Below are 17,779 nucleotides of genomic sequence, written 5' to 3' on the forward strand. Positions count from 1 at the left end.
TCCCCTCGCTTGAATATTGATTTGTCCAAGAACTCATTGAGTTTTTAAAGAACTAAGACTCTTTGATGACGTTATTATGTCCAACTGTCCGTCAAACTCAGCACCTTCAAGGTATAAATATGCCCACACTTGCCATAGCAAACATGCGGTGGTTTGGAGCAGTTTGACTATCTACTTGCCAGACGCATCTTGCTACAGCAAGTGCCGAAGGAAGCTGACCCTCCAGCAGATACACTGAGAGAGACGCTGTCTTTTACCTTGCCGAGAAATCCAGCTCCAGTGTTTCCAGGCTCCCCTTGCGGGGTGTTGGGAAATCGAGTCCTGAGACAGAGAGATTCCAGACGTCCTTCATTCTAAATAAAGGTATGGAGCTGACTAGACCTTAAGAGAAATCTTGGATAGATTCTTGGCAAAAAGAATATTAAACATGTGCTACACCACACTTACTTCTTCCCTTGTACTAGACTTAGGTTAGGTACGTAGGGGTAGGCGTATTTTAGAAGCACCAGTTGAGTACTTTTAGTCTTTAGTCTTTATTTATTTTTGTATTTATTTTATGGCTTTTACAGTATTATTTTATAATACTCTTCTTGCTGTACGCATTATACTTTACAGCCAGTATTACGATTGTAGCAGTTCATTTTTACTGCATGAGAAAGAAGACTGTTCAATAAATACTTTTTATTGAAAACGCCCGACTCTCTATTTCACTGCACCTCTGGTGAAACGAAGCATGCACGATTGACTGAGTAAAATATCTATCTATTGTTTCCACGACTCTGAAGATACGTTTTATCTTAGGGAAACATATTTGTCATGTTTATGCGGTTGTCAGAAACTAATCCCTTCTTGTTTATTCGAGAAAGTTTCTAGTGACTTCTGAGCTAGCTGGCACTCACAATTAAGTTTAATATATTCGATAGAGACCTAGTCGACCTAAGTCCGACATCAAATCTATAGGATATATTATTCCAATTGGCAGAGCCTATTGGAAATATAGGAAGTACACTATATGGTGCCCAATTTTTGGTAAGGCACTAATTTAACGCTAGATACTAGAGTAACTCAGTTGTGCTTTTCACAGAGACTCCTTTTTCCAGTGAAAAATACTCCAATAGAAGTATGGAGTGGATTAAAGGATAAAATATCCGCCATAACTGAGTAGGATGAAAAATCCTATGTATTAGTATTTGATTTTGTTCAACGTTGAAGGATACAGTGTTCTAAAATATTGTGCACCTTATCTTTGTTTCCTTGAAACTTGCTCTGCAAGACTTTCAACAAAATATTGAATAGCGACACCAAGAATGGTGGAGCTGCAATAAATGCAAACCAAACAGGTCTTGACGTTACAGGTTTCCAACAAGACGACACGGATGCTATAATCATCACAGAAAATGTACGGAAAACAATAGCTATAAAGCTTACAGAAAATGGCCTATCACCGAGAGGTGGTAGGGTAATTTTTCTCATAGAGGCACACAAATATAGGCAGACACAAGTATTCTATTCATGGATTATCTTCCCTGAAGCAAATCCAAGAACACATTTGTTCCACTTCGACAACATCAAAATCAAATTACCAAGCTTGATCCACTAGGTAGACTAGGAGCAACATGGCCAGTACTAGCCAGCTATAGACCACATCCTGACATTGAAAGAATGACAGGTCCAGAACAGTAACCTCAGCTAAAACAATTAATTATAATACATAGACAATTGGTACAGTATGTCAAGCGGACTCTAACAGTCCAACCTGCTATAAGAATTCCACAGCACACCCCTCATCAGGGGAACACAAACACAATTACACCACAGACTATACAATCGGTCATTGGTAAATTACACACAAAAAGGGAACAAATTCCATTCAGGTTAGCTCAAAAAATTACTCAAATTGAGGCAGTATTTCCCGATAGTACACCTCAGGAGAAACACAGGATTCTGACAATCTGTTTACCAATGGGGATCGCACCACACCTGGAGGACTGTGACACTTGGGGTATAATCTTTGCTGCAATCTACACAAAAAGACACGGGCCTCATTTATGAGGCTGTGCGTCACTTTTACGCTGCCGGTGCGTCACTTTTTGTGAAGCACCAGTGGCGTAAAAAATGCACCTTGTTGCGCCATATTTACAAAGTGACACATCTAGGTAGATGCGTCACTTTGTAAACCCTTGTACGACATCATACCTGCACCAGGTATAATGTATGCAAGAAGGGCGTTTTGACGAAAGAAAGGGTCATGGAATTGACGCAGTGAAATCTATAAGATTTCACTGCGCCATTTCTTTGCCACTAATGCATCAAAATCTTATGCCTGCTTCATGGCAGGTGTAAGACTGATGCAGGCACTAACAACATGGGACTTGCCCATGTGAAAGTACACATTGCTGGAGTTGCGTCACTTTTGTGACACACTCCAGCAATGCGTCACTTTTGCGCCTACAGATACGACAGATATGTCACAAGGAGTGCGCACTGAGAAGTGACGCATCACTGCTTTCACGCAGCGATGCGTCATTTCTCATCAATGAGGCCCACGGTGTTCCGTCTATGGCGGTAATACCAGATGTCCTGAAACAGATTTCAAATTAATACTGGGCAGAGCCTGCTTTAAATCTGGGTATGAAATTACTAAAGGATTTCAAACAGGTCTCAGATATAATATTAGCTAATATTAAAGGTGAAGCAGTATCTGTGACAATCCGTCAAAAACTAAAAGAACTTGATGTAACAGAGCAACCATATGAACTGGCCAGAATAATAAAAAAATTCAATGAAGAACTAGGTAGAGATATTTGGGGAGGGAAATCAGTAAAGCCTGAACTAACAGGAAATCCTGAAAAGGTTTGTATTAAAAACAAGCTCACCACTCCTAAAAAGAAGTGGGAAAATACTAGACAGACACTTCCTAAAGAGAAGCGTTCTCAATCCAGAGGTAGGTCTCCTCAAAAGGAGCCAACTGAAAAGAGGTATAACCTCAGAAACAGGGATAAATTGAGAAAACCTGATAGATATCAAGATACTGATACACGTTCCTCTCGTACCTTTCAGACTTCCTCGCAGATATCGGAAAGAAGAGGACGATCAGAACACAAGGAAGAACGCATGAAGTCCAAACGTTCCAAAAAAGAAGTTGCAAGTCTAAAAATCAGACATGCCGAGGATCTTGAGGACACAACTCAAGAGCCGGGAGTGGGCCCAGACAAGGCTGGACAGCGCTGGAGAAGTTATCATAGCTCGCAGGATCCTGAAGGATCATCTGGAGACAGTGGACTTGAATGAGTACATTCTGGTTGAAACTGCCGGTACCAGGGTTAGTGTACCCCATATGTCATATGAAGTAACACTCCGGACAGAGGGGGACATAACTAGAAAAATAAGAGCACTCTTTTGGGAAAAACACTCTTAGGGTTAATACATCCTTCTGGCTGAAAAAGACTGGCCATCTGAATTTGTCAGTGAGTGCCCACATGGCGAAGAGATCATTATGCCAGCCTTCTCAAATCATATTCCGATACATGAAAAATACACCTATGCCAGAAAATGTGCTGTAGCCCAGGCTACAGCATTAAATAAAAATCATAGGATGGGATTAGGACTCTACTCACCATAAGATCCAGTTAAAAAAATCAACCTTCTGCTCAGAAGCAGTATCCAGTTAAGCAAGAAGCTAAAAAACAGGTTGAGGAGATCCTAGATCAACTTGAATACCAAGGGGTGATTGAAACAAGCACCTCGTCAATGAAAAATCCTTTGTTTCCTGTCTCCAAACCAGACAATACATATTGTCTAGTTTTGGATTACAGACATTTAAACTCTTGTTGCAAAACCTTTGCAGTACAAAATGCACACAGTGCAGGAATGATGAATAACATTGTGCGCAAAAAATATGAAACCACATTAGATATTTCAAACTGTTTCTTCTGTCAAAATATCGCACCTGAAAGCAGGTATTTGACAGCTTTCTCAATTATGGGGACACAAAGTCACTTCTGTCATCTCCCCCAGGGATTCAAGAATAGTCCAGGGTTGTTTTCAGCCAGAGTAACAGAGTTACTACAAACGTATGATGATTAGGCATTATCTTATGTCGATGACATCTATCTTACAGACGATGATTTGGACAGGCACATAGATTAGGACTAATCTATGTTCCTTGCCTCTGCACATGCAGGTGTTTCCGCTACAGTGTCATTGTTAAAGCAATGATACTGGTGGGCGCGCATGAGGAAACAGACCAGACACTATGTTTTGGAATGTGAAATCTGCCAGAAAATGAAAGTTTCAACAGTGAAACGCCCGGCGCAGACGCCCCTTCTAATTTCAGATAAACCATTAGTATGTATTCACCTAGACCACTGTGGTCCTTTACAGAGGGATGGCAACTATAAATATATCATGGTGGCAGTGGATTCCTGCTCAAGATTCATTTGGATGTGGCCTCAGCGCTCGGCTGACGCCCGAGCTGTTATAAAATTGCGAGTCTTTATAGGCACATATGCAATCGGCACGCTACATTCTGACCAGGGTCCTGCTTTTAGCTCTCGAGCTTACAAGGAGGCCGTGGCCAATCATGGCGTTGCATTGCGGTACTCAAGTCCATTCCATCTTGAGGGAAATTCGGTAGTGGAAAGAAAAAACCGGGACATAAAGCAATCTGTAACAGCTAGGGTATTAGGCTCGGGTGACGGGTGGGCCAAACATCTAATAAGTGTCCAACGTAGTCTTAACAATCTGCCAAGAAATTCTCTGAGTGGAATCACTCCATATGAAATCCTTTATGGTACTAGAATGATTGTCGAAGACCTCGATCGTCATACTTCAGTGGTAGAACGAAAACCCTTTGATATCAAAGACTGTTTGGCTGTTTTGTAGGACTTAAATGAAACACGAAGAAGTCTAAGCAACATATTACAGAAGCCAACAACCACTGAAGAAAAAACACCTGTCCCAACAAGATCTGTCTGGATTCCAAGGATTGGGGATCTAGTCAGAGAAAAAATTGTGGATAAGAAGGAATTTGGGCCTTCTTACAGAGAGCCAGTACCTGTACTAGCAATCCAAGGATCAAGACAGTGTTACTGCCTCCCCTTGCTGGAAGAAAGGAGTACCAGTTCGTATCGATCGACCTGGTGAAACAATATTATGTGGCCGTTAATAAGTAGCAGGTCCAGTGCACTATAAAGAAGTAGCAGACAACCAAATCTTTCTACTATCCAAGAGGTTCAAACTGAAAGACTCATCACCTTTGAAAAATCTGCAGTGGGAAAAGAAGGACTATGCACCAAAGCAATGGAACTTGTGCCTCTTGAAACCTGAATAACAGTTCGTCAAGAAACACCCGTCTACACTGATGTAGCAACTGACTATACTAACATGACAAGCGACCAAGCAGCTCCAGCGATTTCAAAAAATCTGGATGCAATACCAACAATTGACAGAACTGCCTCTGGCTATTTCATCAACTTTGATACCTTTTCTGAGGATCCCAGTGAGCCCGACTTACAAGGAACAAGTAACAGAAATTTGTCACCAGCTTGCAAATACATATCTGATTTCACCATGGGTTGAATTTTGGATTGTGGTAGGTGTACTTTTTCTCCAACTTTGGCTCATTCTTGTTTTAAGTTTGGGAAAGCTGATCGATGGAAAATATAGTAAAATGGACACAGCAACTAAGAACATCAACTTGTTCCGGAAGCCACACAAATCATCTCAACATGAGCAAAGAGACCTGTCAACAGTAAACATCACAGCGATTCCTCTACCTGGTGGTATAGCTTGGGACAGAACTGATTATGACATTTATGGTCCGGTTGAGCTGTTCACGATTCCACACCAATTTAAGGTTTCCTTGAGTGATTTTGTTTCACCCAGAACATGTTCTGATGATTGGGACTTTGAGACTGTTAATACCATGATGGCAGACTTAGAAATGTCAGCAACATTTACAAAACATGAATACTTAGAAGGTTCATCAGATTATGAACACATCTATTGTTTTAATCATTATGGTCATCATTATTTGCACAAATCTGCAAATCCTAGAAATATTTTTTCTTATAATCAATTATTCGACGCCACCAAAGGGTAGCTCAAAAATATTTTATGAAAAATGTCCATACTTCTCAGGGTTTAATGTCACAAATCCAGAAACATTTTACTTTAAAAATGTTAATAAGACAGGAATGAAAAGTATATTGACTAATACTAAGCAAATCTATTCTGCAGCCTTTTATGCTCAATTGTTCACATTAGATGTTGACTATTGGAAAGAAAACATTGAAACAAAAACTGTCTGGGTACAAAAGACCGGCAGGTGCAAGGTTCAGAAGTCTTATTCAGAGCCTGCATCATCCCAGAACAAATAATGTTTTTAAATGAAACTGTTCAACAGACATCTTGTCTTGGCCTTGCTAAGATAAAAGACTTAAACAAACGGTCTACACCTAAACCAAATCCTGATAGTAATGGAACTACAGATGAGGATGTAGACGTAAAATATATTTTACAACAGAACAGAACTAATCCTGATTGCAAAAAATGGGAAATCTGGACCACAGACACAAATAACTGTCAAGATAGATTCCTGAACAAGACACAAGGATTTACTGTAACTAGGCCAGATCCAAGATATGTCCAGAGACAACATCCAGTTATAATAACAACTTACAGTGTAGGAAAACTGTGCCATGAGTGGCTACAAAAATCCACACTCCCAGATATAAAACAACACTTAACTATACTTAAAGATGGCGTTGATTTAAGAGACGTCTTACTAGTTCCTCCTAAACCACGTCATAAACGTTTCATATACGCCGGTATTTACGCTGCTTATAATGAAGCCTGGAAAGTCAGGCAAATGAAAACTGCAGAACAAAGACGAGAAATTGTTCATATTAATTTAGAGAAAGCTCTCTCTGTAGTTGACAATGGGCTAACAACTCTGTCATACAGAATTTATTCTTTGGACAGCATTGTATCCTCTGCCATAGACATAATGGAACAGGACTTGCTCATGTTACAACATGAACAGTCTTAATTGCGTTCTATAATGCTGCTAGGCTGGACGTTACAAAACTTTCATTCCAGCTATGTGCCTTGGCGTCTAATCAACACCACGTCATTGTTTACTGTATTTAACCTTACAGATAAGCACATCTCTTAGGCACAAAGGGGGGCAGACCATATGGTGCTGAGCATAGAAAAACTGGAAAGATTACCATTAACTGTTTCTGAGAAACCAGTCGTAGAATGGATAATACATGGCACCATCATGATACCAGTGACGATTTTCCAGTTTCAGTATTGCTTGAAACACAAACCAGCATGTCTGTATGAAAGGTTGGGTAATTAATACATAAAGTTGACATGGGGTTTACCATACACACTCAAATGTTGGAGTGGGGAAAAGGAGGTATTTCTTAGTGGTAAAGATTGCAAAAACACACTGAGCGGTACCCTTTTATATGAGGGTATTGATTTACATGGAGCCTGCGATGGTTCTTCGAACAACTTATCTTGCCACCTGCAGGGTTCCCTGGCAGCATGATAGATCCAATTTTTAGGCAGCTTTCCAATAGGAGCTACATAATGTTGAATGATCACAGCTGTTGAGGAATGATGCCAGGAATAGCCTATCTCGTTAGTGTGTCAGCCAGGGTCACTTGTTGTATGCAAGTATTGTTTCCTAAAAGTAAGACAGACGGGGATTCGCCGCTATGGCCTTCACTGAACATCTCTTCTATACGAATCGATACTTTAAGCAGAATGAAAGCCATTCTTTTACAAAAAAATGTGCCACTGACCTCGTCCAGAGAGACGTATGATCTGCAAGTTGCAAGGTCCTCTTCAGAGATACATGCCCTATTATCAACAAACTGCCCATACATTTTGCAGAAATGTTAGGTTGTATCTTAAACACACGGCGGAGCAGCACAAGGTGGTAGAAGGAGGCCAATATAGGCGGATTTCATTGTGGATCCACCTACCTACCTTGATGCTCAGGACTTGCTCATGAGGCAATAGACAGCAAAGACCATGAGACATGTGATTACATGATCCAAATAACCGCTGTAGGCACATTGTAGCCGTCTTTAATGAGTGTTATCACTTTTTAGAAAAATTAAAATAACCCCGATTTTTTCTTAGAAAAACGTGAGTAGGGTTGGGAAGTTGTGCCCCGTCCTGAAGAAGGTACACCAGTACCGAAACATGTCGACGCACACCAGAGGTTCTGTCCCTAATTAAGACAAAAAACCTCGTTCTTTCGCACACTTTTTAACAGCACCAGCCAGGGGTACGAAATAAAGTTTTTTTCATTTTACCCACTAGCCAGGTACTTTTTAAATTTTTCACCACACCTCCCACTCACATCTATCCCTCTTCCACTTACACTCAACACACACCACACATAGTCTAATTTGTCAACGCTCCCGCGTAGTCGCAGGTCGCAGCGTGCCGCATCCCTTTAGCGGGGTGCGAAGACCCCGATGATGAAGCATGACACCAAGGGGCCTGTTGGTGTGTGAGGGGTATTTTACACAACACTGAGTGTTCCCCCCTCTTTTCCCCTTTTTACACACTAGTAGTAGGATTCTTCTTGTTTATTTATCAGTGCCCGTGGAGTAGGAATCCTACGTTGTACTCTACCTCCCTTCTTTGTTAAATATAATGTATCTTAAACATGTCTGATACCAGTGGTATTGTACATGTATTTAAGACAATTTTTTCAGGCCTGTTAGCACCCTTTGAAGCAGTCCTAGGCATTTTTCCAAACTTAGTGCACTCTGTGTTTGGCGGCCTGCCTCTCGTCTTGGGACTTGTAGCAGGGATACTATTTTTGTTCCTTCTGCTCTGTTATGGCAAGTCCGGTCACTGACGATACCCAGATTACCATGGAGAACACTCTTCTGGTAATGCAGTATCGTGAGCGCATAACACAGATTCTTGGCTTGGTCGTTAGAGAGATCTGAATACCACATGGTTCCTATCATTCAGACCAATCTGGCAAGATTGCATCTTACCTGTTCTACGATGCCTGCTTTTTGGAGAGGAATGTGTGTTGGATATTTGTCTGACACTTCCATCAGCACTGCCAACGGATCTTGACGCTTTGCTTGGTTCGGTAATAGCTCATGCATTGTGTTGTCCCCAGCGGCTACCAATCCTGATGACGTCATTCATTGAGGTCTCACCAGCAATTCCAGCTGACGGTGAGATACGTGGATCAACAGGTACACAGCCACCATCTACTGCAAACATTGCTAATGCGACTGATGCTGACGGCAATGCTTCTGATTTGTGTACGATTGATCTACTTAATGAAGTGGTTGAACTTTCATCTACTGTGGTAGACAATTTCTTTGCCAGCTTAGAAGATTTAATGTTTTCTCCTGACACCGATAATAACTTTTGAAATTAGCACACAGCGTTCTATCAACTTTGAATTCAACCTTGTTTTTTTCAAAACAAAAAACTTCTAAACTATATTTTTCTACGAGTTGATTTGACTTTTTTCCAAAACTGAACTTTGGCACAAAGTAATCTGCTTAAAGTACAACTATTCTTAGAGAACAAGAATTCTTTGAATACTTTCTAGAAACAATATTGACCTTATCCACAAACCAAAACAGTTTATATATTCTGCTATGGGATGGTCTCAACTTTTTCTTTTGTAACTAAGAGCTATTTCATAAATGTCATTTTCATGATTCATTAAGTTAGCATTGCCAATATCATATTATATGCTTACAATGAAATCATTGCTTTTAAATGCGTACTGTGCAAATGCTCATTTTATGTGGACAACCATTTTCAAATGCATTTTATGTATTTTTGGGTGGGATTGTAAACACATGCTTTAGATATGTTTTAGTGCTTAAAATGTAGTAATGTCAAACATGATATAGTGGAGTGGGTGTTGGTTTGGAGTAGTTCGATAATCTACTTGCCCGACGCATCTCGCTACAGCAAGTGCCGAAGGAAGCTGACCCTCCAGCAGACGCACTGAGAGAGACGCTGTCTCTTCTCTTTTTTTTTTTTTTTAAAATATATCTTTTATTCAATGCACAGGAAAAAAAAAAGTCAAGCATATGTCATACAGAGTCTTGATGTACTAAGGTACAGTAGTTAAAGAAATGCATACATAGAACGTGGAGCAGTTTGTAAAGTACATTGCAGCAGTGTGCGGATAAAATCAGCATTTAAACATTGCGTGATCATGCTATTTCTGTTGTCGTAGCTTGTTTTGTGAACAAAATCAATAAAAGCGTAAGGGGAAAAGGATATCGAACTTGGGGTCGTGTGGCGTGTGGTGTGGCGGGCAGCAGGAACTACGGTGGGGGGGGGGGCAAGGAGGGGGAGGGGGATCCAGTGGTGGTGTGAGTCGTATCTGCTCTGGCAAATCCAGTAGCTACTATGTCGATGCTGGAGGGTGGCCGCGGTTGTGGCGCGCTGGTGGGGCAGGGGGGGGGAAGGGGGGGAGTCTAGGTGTCAGGTGTGTGGTCGGTACGTCTGTTGTTCGCTGCGTCTGGAGCGTGGTGGTCATCTCTGTGTTCCCCGTCCGGGGGTGTCTGTCTCTCAGGAGTCTCTGGCGTCTGGGGCCCACTGTGGAAGGAGCGGAGCATGTCGTCCCAGAGTGTCGCTATGGGGTATTTTCGCAGTCCCGCCGTCTCCTCATTATGTAAGGATATACTCTCCGCTTTCGCCCAGTTGTCTAGTGAAGCGTGCCAGTGTTCCATCGCGGGTGGTGTCGCCCGCTTCCAGTGCTTTGTGATGAGTCTCTTTGCCGTAATAAGGCCAAGATCCCAGAAGCGGGAAGGTACCCTGTTTAGCTTGGTCCTATGGAAGAGGCCCAGCAGGCATGCTTCCCACGAGAATGGGATCTGCATCGCCGTACAGTGCTTCAGAAGAGTTAGTATCGACTGCCAGTATGTTTGAAGCAGGGGACATTGCCACAGCATATGGAGGAGGTCTGCTCCCTCCGTGTCACATCTCGGGCATTTGGCCTCTGTGCCCGGGAAATATGAGTTTATCTTGTCCGGGGATAGATATGCACGGTGCAGGACATAAAATTGGATCTGTGTGAAGCGTGCGTTACGGGGAATGTTGCGGGGACCTGAAAGTATCACCGCCCATTCCTTGTCCGTCCATGCCTTCCCTCTATCTGCTGCCCATTTATCCCGTAGGGGTTGCAATGTGATTTGTGTGTGCGAGAGCAGCGCCTGTGTCAGCCAGTGCACCACATGCGTCCCGTTGCCCATCACGTGCATGCACTGGATTAGCTGGTGCGTGGGTGGTTCGTCAGCGATGGTCCCCCATTTCTGCGAGAGCGTCCTCAGTATTGAGGCATGTTGCAGGAATTGTCCCGCAGGGAGCCCCGTGTCAGCAGCCAGCGTCTCGAAAGGGAGTAGAGCGCCATCTGCGTACAAGTCCGTCATTGTTTCTATGCCTGCATGTGTCCACTGTTCCAGTGCCGCCTCCGTCACGACTGACGTGGCCTTGGGGGTACCCAGGAGTGGCAACGCTGGCGCGTATGGTACGGTGGTTTTAGTGAGACGTAAACATCTATCATAGCATTTAGTGGCCACAGCTACATGCAGTTGCGAGTGTTTCCTAGGGCTCGTCAGCGGGTGGAATAGGGTAAGTATCTGCAGTGGGGAGAGGATGTCTGTGGCCGTAGCCGTGTCCTCTAGGTTTCTGCCCGAGATCCAGGCCACCGCCCATTGCACCTGTGCGGCAAGATAATAGAGCTCCAGGTTCGGGACTGCCATGCCGCCTTCAGTGACCGGGTTGTATAGTTTCGTCAGTGCCACCCTCGGTCTGCCTGTGTTCCAGATCAGATCTCTGAGCATGGACTCCAGCTCCCTGAACACACGGACAGGGATGTATAGTGGGAGGTTGGCAAAATAGTACAGGAGCCTGGGGAGTATTATCATTTTTGTTAAGGTCACTCTGCTTGGCACATTGATGGGGAGGGTCTTCCAGAAGGCGATCTGTGTTCTGACAGACGTTATGGCCCGTGTCAGATTGCCGTCCAAAATGTCTGGGGGGGTCCTATACACGTGTATACCCAGGTACTTGAACGTGGTTTGATACCATGGGAGTCGTTCATTATTGATGTAAAGTACAGGGTCCGGGTCGTCAGGAGTGAACGAGTATGCCCCCGATTTGGCCCAGTTGACCTTGAGGCCTGACATTAGTTCGAACGTTCGGAAAATGTCCGACAGTTCCAGCGGCACATTATCTAGGTCTTTGATGTACAAGAGCAAATCATCCGCATATAGCGACACGACATGTGTGCCGTCAGCTAGCGGGATGCCCCAGCGTGCTCCACTAATGCGCAGTCGTTCGGCCAGGGGCTCGATCGGCAGGGAAAATAATAATGGGGAAAGTGGGCAGCCTTGTCTGGTGCCTCTTCTGACTGAGATGGGCTCGGATATCAGTTTCCCAGTGCGCACTCTAACCTCAGGCTTCCCATATAGCAAGCCCACCAGTTCTATAAAGTCATCACCTAGGTCAAACTTACGTAGCACTGCCACTAGATAGGGCCATTCGACGGAGTCGAACGCCTTCTCCAAGTCCAGCACCAGGCAACCCGATCTCGGCCACGTCTGGGCTGCATACTCCTGTACTCTGAACAGCCTCCGGATATTGTGGGAGGTGCATCTTGTCGGGACAAACCCATTTTGGTCTTTGTGCACTAGGGCCGGCACCAAGGCCGCCAGTCTGCGGGCCAGTGTTGATGCCAGGATCTTGTAGTCCGTGTTGAGTAGGGCCAGCGGTCGGTATGACCCGAGGAGTGTCTCTTCCCTACCTGGTTTGAGAAGCGATACCAACATTGCTTCGTTCATGGACGCTGGTAAGGATGAGCTGTCTAGAGCTGCCGAATATGTTCTGAGCAGCTCGGGGATGAGGATGTCTGAGTATGCTTTGTAATATTCTGCGGGCAGCCCGTCCGGGCCAGGGGTTTTCCCATTTGAGAGGGCAAATATGGCATCACGCAGTTCTTCCGCCACCAACGGCGATCCAAGATCGTCTCGTTGGTTGTCAGTTGGGGTGGGGAGCGTGATTTCCTCTAGGTATGCTTGGATGTCTGGTCGTGGGTCGCCCATTTGTGACCGGTATAATGTCTTATAGTGTGTCACGAAGGCGGCATGTATGTCCGCTTGGGTGTATACCACTGTGTCTGCGGTCGGGCTTATGGCCGTCACTGGGGTAGAGCGGTCTTCTCGTCGTATCAGCCAGGCCAACAGTTTGCCTGGTTTGTCGCCGTAGCGGTGTGTGCGCGCCGAGTGTGCAGTGAAGTTGACCTGTTTCAGTCTGCCTATCAGTCTGTCGTGTTCCGTCCTCGCCTCGAGCAGCCCTATACTATCCCCTCCTGCCGCTTCCTGTTCCTTTTGCAGCAAATCCCCTTCCAACCGCTTCAGGTCTGCCTCCAACTGTCGGCGGGTGTGTGCCTGGGTGCCGAGGCATAGGCCCCTCAGTACTACTTTGAACGCGTCCCGCTCTAGCTGGGGTGTGGAAGCAGTGTTGTTATTATCTTCGAAGTGTTGTGCTGTTTGCGCCCCTATCGAGGTTCTGAATGCGCCGTCAAGCAAGAGGTCTGGTTGTAGTCTCCAGGTGGGGATTGGTGGTCTCGGTTGTTCCCAGGCAATTGTCATGAGGTGTGGATTGTGGTCCGAATGTGTGCGGCCCAAGTATTGTGTGTCTCTGATCGCCGGCAGCAGATCTCTAGAGACCATGTATCTATCCAGGCGTACATGTAAGTCGTGTGCCCCTGAGTGGAAGGAGTAGGTCCTGGTGTCTGGGTTGTGGCTGCGCCACGCATCCTGTAGGTCCCACTGCACGGACCAGTCCAGGAGGGCTCGCGCTGCGTGATGAGCAGGGGAATTGGGCAGTGGTGGACGGGAGCGATCCAGCGAAGGGTCCAGTGTGCAATTATAGTCCCCGCCCAGTACCCACTGTATGCCATGCCATGGTGCCAGGGTGTTGGATAGCTGTGCTAAGAAGTCTTGTGTCCCCGTATTGGGTGCATAGATCGAGGCTAACACTATTGGGTTCCCGTCAATCCTGCCTCGGACTGCTACATGCCTCCCCCCAGGGTCTACCAAGGTGTCCTGTGCTATCCATGGGGTGCCCGGGCGTATCCACACCAGCGCCCCCCTAGCATAGGAGGAGTGACGTGTGGCATAAAGGTGACCTCTCCACCTGCGGCGCAAAGTGGTAACTTCTGTTTCGCAGAGGTGCGTTTCCTGTAAAAGGGCAATTTGCACGTTGTGGCGTTTGAGGTATGAGTATATTTGGTACCGCCTGGACGGTGTGTGCATCCCTCTCACATTCCATGTACATATATTGATCACAGACATTGCATTATATTAACGGTTTCCCCAGAGCGGCCTCCCCGTCCCACCCCCCGCCCGCCCACTGTCCGTAAGGAATATTGACTGCCCCGCACGCCATTGCAATACTGTAAAGGGGGAAAATAGGCAATCAACATGGCCAATAAAACAGTTAGCCAATGAACAACGCAAACATGCGAAATACCAAAAGGTCGGTGGGCAAACGTGCTCCCGTCCATGCTCTCTAGGAGAGTAACAAAGTCTAGTTCAGTTCTGGGGGCAGCTGTGCAGTGCTAGCAGCAGCGGCTGGTTAAGTGTTGTTAGAGTCATCATATAGGGGTCGCTCCCCTTCCCGGGGGGTGTATGGAAGCCTAAGCCGGTCCCAATCCCAAGAGTCATGGATACAAAATAGACTTTTAATGCCATACATTACGTGACTTCAGCAGCGTGCGGCAGGACAGGCGGCCGCAGGAGTAGGGGGTCGGCTGGTCAGTGTCCATTGGAGTATCATCAGGGCCAGCTGCAGACCGCAGTGTTCCATGGGCCTCGCCGGGTCGGGCTGGCCCAGACTGGATCCGCTGTCTCTTCGCTGATGGCCTTTCGAGCGCTCGTGTGGGATGCACGGTGAATATGTCCTAGTAGCCCGCTAGCCGATGTAGTCTGATGTTTGGGGTGTGACGTCCGGCCCAGGATCCGTCACAGGAGAGTCCGATATTCCATACATTGCTTCGTCGTCGCTTGGTGGGTCTTGTGTACCGCCGCCAGTTGGTTCGCTGGGCGCTGGGGAGTGACTGAGTTCCTGCACAAGTCGTAGGGCTTCTCGTTTTTCTTGCTGTGTAGTGTCCGCAGGGGGAGGCGTCTTCTGTGGCCTGTTCGCGTGTTCCTGCGCCCGTTGCCTTGGCCGGCGCCGTCTCTTGGACCCGCTAAGTTGGCGTCCGCCTGTGCGGTCCGTCGGTGTTCTGGGGGCCGAGTCTGTGCCGCTGTCCAGCCATGCCTCCACTTCGGCTGGATCTGTAAAGAAATGGGTTCTCTCTCCGGCTATCACTCTTAGTTTCGCGGGGAACAGCAAGGAGTACTGGAGGCCCAGTTGGCGTAGGCGCTTTTTCGCCGCTAAGAAGGATTGTCTCTGCCTCTGTACTTGAATGGTGTAGTCCGGGAAGAACATTACCTTGGTGTTTTCGATTCTCACATCATCAAGTTTGCGCGCTTCTCTCAGTATGGTGTCTCTGTCTCTGTAATTTAGAATGCGGAGAAGCATGGGTCTTGGGTTGGAGCCCGACGTCAAGGGTTTGGTCGGGACTCTGTGGGCGCGTTCCACCACGAAATGAGGCGAGAGTGTGCCCTCAGGCAAGATGGACGTCAGCCATCTTTCCATGTGGTCTTCTGGCTTTCTCCCTTCCCATTTTTCCGGAACGCCGACCAGGCGTACATTGTTTCTTCGCGCCCTGCCTTCCGCGTCCTCGGCCCTGTCTTCTAGGAACTCTACTCGGTTCAGCAAGTCCTGTATGTGGGTATGTGTCTGGCTGGCTTGGGGTTGGAGCTCCTTCACGGTTCCCTCCAGTGACGTGGTGCGGTCAGCAAGTTTTTTGTGGTCAGCGCGGAGGTGCGTGAGGTCTATGGCCACACTGTCGATCTTGGTGGCCAGGGAGGTGCGTGTGAGCTGGATAGATTCTTCCAGCCGTTCCATGGCTGCAAGCATGGTGTCGAGTTTTGCTGCTGTTTGGTCCTGGTCAGCGGTTTTGCCGGATTTATCCATTTTGCCCTTGGTTATTGCGCCCCCAGTGCCGGTCCGTGCCCTGGTCCCGCCGGACATCGGTGCTTGAAGTGGTATTTGGCGCCTTCGAAGGGGCCCACGATGGGAAGGTGTCGAGTGGGTAGGCCGGTCCGCCAGGGGGGGGCCAGGAGTCGGCGCGGGGTGTTCCGAGTAAGGACCGCCGCGGTCAGCCAGCGGGGTGTGACACGGGGCGTCGGATGTTGGGGGTAGGGTGGGCGGACACCCCCTGCCGGCCCGCTCCTAGGTGCTCTCTATGTTCTGGCCGGGTCAGCCGTTAGTAGTATGGGCCACGGTGTGTCTCTCCCCGCAAGCGCTTCTGGCTGAGGGGGTGCAGCGTGTTTTTCAGCTGTGGTCCAGGCCTGTCCAGTCCGGCCGTTGGCGAGGGCAGTGAGCAGCCGACGTCCGGCGGGAGCACGGCGAGCGTCTCTGACTGGCTCGTGCGGCAACTCGGCGCCCAGCCTCTCTCGGGGCGCAGTCAATGCAGGTCGTCGTTCCCCCTGGTCGGGTTCAATACTTCTGGGCGTCGCTATTCCCACAGTGCGCGCCTGGGGTAGTGCCGGTGGGTTGCGGGCTATGCTGCGGTGAGGAGCCAGGACTCAGTGTGTGTACGTGGGCACTGCCGGCAGCCAGGGTCCCGTGTGCCGTGTGCTGCGGTTCGTGCGTCCACCGGTGAGTGCCGTGTTGCATGCCCCAACCTCCTCTGTTCACCAGCTCCCCAGGTGCCCAAGGCCCAGCCTCTCACCTCTCCTCTCCTCTGTGTGCTCGGGTCTATGCGGCGCCTGTCGCAGGGGAGACGCGCCCAGGCCTAGCGGCCACCGCCAGCTCCAGGGCACTCCCGCCACACCGCTTCAGTAGGTGCGTGAGGTGTCCGGCCGTGTTGGTGCGGTCGCCTCACCTCAGTGCCTCATCGTCGTAGGGGGCGGACGGCCTCCGGTACGCCGGTGTGTGGTCCGTTCGTGATTGGTGTGGGCCACGTTTTCGGGCCTACCTCTTCTTCCGGATCCCCGGCGTTTCCCGGGCCCGCGCCTGGACTGGAGGCAACGTCTGCGGCCGCGGGCGGCCGGCACCTCTCGGTGCGGTGTCACAGGTCCGATCCGCGCCAAAATTGGACAGGCGCCGTGTCGGAGCCAGCGGGGCACTCGCCGATATTTTTCGGCAGGCTTTGTGGAGAATATTCCCGGAGAACAGCGCCGGGAAGGGGAGCTCGGCACGGAGCTCTACCCGCAGGCGACCATTTGCTTCGCGTGCTAAGCCACGCCCCCGACGCTGTCTCTTCTCTTGCCGAGAAATCCAGCTCCCGTGTTTCCAGGCTCCCCTTGCAGGGTGTCAGGAAATCAAGTCCTGAGACAGAGAGATACCAGACCTCCTTCATTCTAAACAATGGTACGGAGCTGATTGGACCCTAAGAGATATCTTGGATAGATTCTTGGCAAAAAGAATACTAAACTTATGCTACACCACACTTACTTCTTCCCTCGTACTAGACTAGGTTAGGTACATCAGGGTAGGCGTATTTTAGAAGCACCAGTTGAGTACTTTTAGTCTTTATTTATTTATGTATGTATTTTAAGGCTTAGAAACCATACCATGCTTTTACAGTATTATTTTATAATACTCTTGTTGCTGTATGCATTATACTTTAAAGCCAGTATTA

The sequence above is a fragment of the Lissotriton vulgaris genome, chromosome 4_1 (assembly GCF_964263255.1).
Source record: "Lissotriton vulgaris chromosome 4_1, aLisVul1.2, whole genome shotgun sequence".
Lineage (NCBI taxonomy): Eukaryota > Metazoa > Chordata > Amphibia > Caudata > Salamandridae > Lissotriton > Lissotriton vulgaris.